Source organism: Palaemon carinicauda, chromosome 8 (genome assembly GCF_036898095.1).
Source record: "Palaemon carinicauda isolate YSFRI2023 chromosome 8, ASM3689809v2, whole genome shotgun sequence".
Classification (NCBI taxonomy): Eukaryota; Metazoa; Arthropoda; class Malacostraca; order Decapoda; family Palaemonidae; genus Palaemon; species Palaemon carinicauda.
In genome coordinates this window covers 160,182,363-160,187,362 of record NC_090732.1, presented here as the reverse complement: position 1 = coordinate 160,187,362, position 5,000 = coordinate 160,182,363, and the positions used below count along the sequence as shown (strand labels likewise).

Sequence of the window (5,000 nt, the reverse complement as noted above, 5' to 3'; positions counted from 1 at the left end):
TCACCTTACAGTAGTTAGGCCAATTTTCATATTAAACTCTTGGATTTCTACTACACAGCGGCACCAACAGCAGTCTCAAAGACTCTTGAGTTGCCAATTTCGATAAAATCTTCTTAATGAACAGTATGAGTATGGAGTATGAGTCGATAGAGGAGCTTCCAAAATTATAAAGCTACGGTCCTCCTTCCAATGAACTCTAAATATTTCTGTCACCTCAGAGGACCCCATTGCCTATCACAATAGACTCTCAAAGTCTGCTAAAAATCCTACTTTCAAAATGTGGTCCTATAAGTTATATTGGGCATCAGTAGTAACAGAGTTAACTGAACTATACTTCAGTGCACAAGAGGTTCCAAGATAGTCTCTAGTGTAGAACTAATCAAATCTAATAATGGGGCATCTCCCATCATTAGAGCTCTTAAGCGTTGCATTGACTAACCTGACGAGAGATTTCTACAGACAAAATTCATCAAGGATCTTCCAAAAACCTTTTGAAGAGTTCGTCTCTTAGGAGCCTTTGGTAAGTGTCCAATAAATGCAAAATGCAAGAACATTCTTCCACGAACCGAGAAACGCCATTAGCAGCGAAGAGCCGTCGTAGTCCAGGGTACAAAAGGCGACAGTGGCTGTTTGAAGAAGCCCGGTGTGGAACCACTTTCAAAGCGACAGATCTATTAAGGTTTTTGTTTGAATTGCCGTGTGTACAAAGGCGTCGACGGCCTTAAAGCTATTCTGGAGTTATGAACTGACGTAACGTAAAGTAACCCATGAACGGGTTAAAGGAGATGGACAGTCAAATGGAAAACCCCCTCCACTGGATGATGTTGTAAAAAGCTCACATTTTCTCTTTTTTATATCAAACATATCATCATTGTTTTAATCACTATCAACTCTCACTAATTAAACTGCGTTTGTTTATTTTATAGTAATGTAGGTACTAGTATTGTTATTTCTACTACGACATTAATAATAATAATAATAATAATAATAATAATAATAATAATAATAATAATAATGTCTGCATCACGTTCATTAACATATTTCCAATAAAAAAGAAATGCTAACATTGGCAGCTTCAAGCCAATTCAACCCGTACTTACACCCTTTCAACACACACTTCCTGCGTTCACGTGGTAATAGAAAACACTGTTGATTCCACAAAAATCCAAAAATTAAAATCTGCTGCATACTGGGAATTATAGGGACGGACACGTCCGTTTATCAATATTCAAAGGTGCTGTTGTTGGCCTATTCATTAAATAAATAAATAAATAAATAAATAAACTAATTTATATACATCACTAGCATACACCCTTTTCACCTAAGAAAGGGGTAGCACAAGAAGAGTACATCCAGAAGACTTCCGTGAAGAGGCAGCTTGTTTCATGTTCCATGTCTTGACCCCAAATGGCAATGTTACTCGTATGCAGCTGGGTGAATTAGTCAGTGGAAAAGCAATAGCAATACACGGATATACAGTATATATATATATATATATATATATATATATATATATATATATATATATATATATATATATATATATATATAAGAGGGGATCCTATATATATACATATATATATATATATTTATATATATATATATATATATATATATATATACACACATATGTATATATGTATATATATATATTTATATTTATATATATATATGTATATATATATGTATATATATATATATATATATATATATATATATATATATATATATATATATATATATATATGAGATGGGATCCCTAAACGTGGTGAAAGCGTTTGCGTATCGCAATGATCAACAAAGCTGTACTAGTCAGGCCTTCCCATAATAGGTTGGTTTGCTGTGAGCGATCAGGCAAGTCAAGTCTCCCACATCACCAAACCATAATGGCCAGCATGGAGATGAAAACTAGCCAAACCCCATCATGAACTGACAGGTCTGAGGACTTTGTCCTGCAGTGGACTAGTAACGGTTGCATTTATTGTTGTTGATATATATATATATATATATATATATATATATATATATATATATATATATATATATATATATATATATATATATATATACGGTCCCACCTGCTCTCCCTGTCACTCGGGTTGAAGGAAAGGGAGTAGTCATACCCTGCTGAGAGTGGGATACATGTACGTGAACATATCTAAGTACTTGGCCTTAATTTTTGACAGGTCTCGTACACTACTTAACTACTTATCAACACGTCAATTAAATTGAAATCAGGAAGAAATGCAGTTTTTCTCCTTGAGATTATGCTAAGTGGAAACCTGACTGGTAACGACAAAAAATCCTGATAGATGTGACACACCTACTTACACACAAACACGCACCTGCATACATTCAAGACCTCGTTAAAATGAATGCCTGACCTCGACTGACCTACAGTCCAGTCTATTTGGAACAGAGCACGTCAAGGGCTGCTTGAATAGTCTGTCAGCAATTTTTAACTATTCATTTGCAAGCAGAAATGCCTCTGGGAAATGTATGGGGTCAGCCAGCTCATCAATACCGAAGTCGGAAGAAAACATCGTCACATAAATCACTTTCTTTTCTTCAATGTTACAACGATGGTTAAATGTTGCTTATTTCTAAACCTTATTTTACTTTCCTTATCAGTAACATCAACATCAATCCTTTATATAATTGCTTCAGATACAAAAGTTGTGATGTTTTACCGTTTCGATAAAGAAATAAATGCAAAATTGCAATCAAATTCTCTAATATTGCATAAATGAAAATTAAATAAAATAAAACAAACAAATAATACGCTGGTAAAAAAAAAAAAAAAGAGGTAAAAATAGAATCTGCCAGGATAATACTTCCAATAAAATTTTTCATATGATGCAATGCTACATAGGAAACAGATAAAAGACACCCCAGTTTTTTATATATATATATATATATATATATATATATATATATATACATATACTGTATATACATATATATATATATATATATATATATATATTTATATATTTATATATATCTATATATATATATATATATATATATATATATATATATATATTTATATATTTATATATATACATATATATATATATATATATATATATATATATATATATATATATATATTTATATATTTATATATATACATAAATATATATATATATATATATATATAATGTATATATATATAATGTGTATATATATATATATATATATATATATATATATATATATATATATATATATATATATATATAAAACAACAAAGGCAGCCGTTTCTAGTCCACTACAGGACAAAGGCGTAATACATGGCAATTCATGCCTGGGGTTTAGTAATTTTTCATCACAAAGCTGGCCAGTGCAGATTGATGATGGTAGGAGATTTTCTTATGATCGCTCGGTGCAAAGCAACCTAGTATGGGTGGCCCTGACTAGTACAGCTTTGCAGATCATGGCGATGTAATAAAGAATTCCTGGCAAAAAATTTGGTCACTACTTAAATACGCAAACCCTTTCGCCACGTGAAGGTATACCCGGTCGGAAAAGGGGATATATATATATTTATTTATATATATATATATATATATATATATATATATATATATATATATATATACATATATAATATATATATATACATATAACATATATATAATATATATATGTAATAAATATACATATTCATATACATATATATATATATATATAAATATATATATACACGTATATATATATACATATATTAATATATGTATATATATGTAGTATGTATGTATGTATGTATGTATGTATATATATATATATATATATATATATATATATATATATACATATATATATATATATATATATATATATATATATATATATATATATATATATATATATAGAAATTTTAAAGAGAAAATGAATAATCTATCAGGTTTTAGTTTAAGAATCCTGGGACTTAATTCCAATTTAAGTAATATAATCCGCCTTTAAGGTTCATCGTCACGTGCACGATTATCACAGTTGTCGTTAATATTCAAGATATTTCAGGACGAAGCTTAATTCCACCCCCATATATTCAGTTATCAAAATTAATTGAATGCAACTTTTCCCTGTTACTACAACGTTTCCTTTGGTGGCAAAGCCAAGACATTTCTCCAATTACAGATACAGTAACGACCTTTTTCTTTTTTTACATACCATTCCAATTACAGGTACAGTAATGACATTTTCCCTTTTTTACATAACATTCCAATTAAAGGTAATGATTTTTTTTTTACATAACATTCCAATTACATGTATTGACATTTTACCCTTTTTTCACATAACATTCCAATTACAGGTAGTGATATTTTCTTCTTTTTGCATACCATTCCAATTACAGATAATGAGATTTTCCCATTTTTTTTTCATTACATGGTGACTAAGACGCTTCAACGCCTCCAATTTCATTACTTTTAAAACCTCATTGTATTTGTACAAAGATACTAGAAACCTACTGTGTAGAAAAGACCTATTAGGCTGAAGGTGTTTGAAGTGTCAGCTCAATACTAAGGCCAATGCGATATTAAAAGGCTTTCCCACAACAATAAGGTTGTGGTGGCCGGTTGGTAACGTCCTTGCCTGGTGATCGCCAACAGGGGTTCAAGTCCCGCTCAAACTTGTTAGTTCCTTTGGTCACTGCAACCCCACCATCCTTATGAGCTAATGATGGGTGGTTTGGGGTAGCTTAGAGGTCTATCTGCTGAGTCACCAGCAGCCATTGCCTGGCCCTCCTAGGGCCTTGCTTGGGTGGAGAGGGGTCTTGGGCGCTGATCACATGTATATATGGTCAGTCTCTAGCGCATTGTCCGGCTTGATATGGCTATGTTACTGCCCCTTGCCTCTGCCATTCATGAGCGGCCTTTAAACCTTTAAATAGCCAAACCGGAGCACATTAACAAAGGTCATCAGTTTTAATTTTCCGTCCCGTTGAAGATTCTTCACAAAAAGACACAAGGTAAAACAAATATCACTTTTATCTA

General features: G+C 31.5%; 1 protein-coding gene across 3 annotated transcripts in view; it reads right to left on the bottom strand.

Annotated features, from left to right (window-relative positions):
- LOC137646061 (uncharacterized) overlaps positions 1–5,000 on the bottom strand; it is a 415,122-nt gene that overhangs the window by 114,397 nt on the left and 295,725 nt on the right. The window lies entirely within an intron of this gene.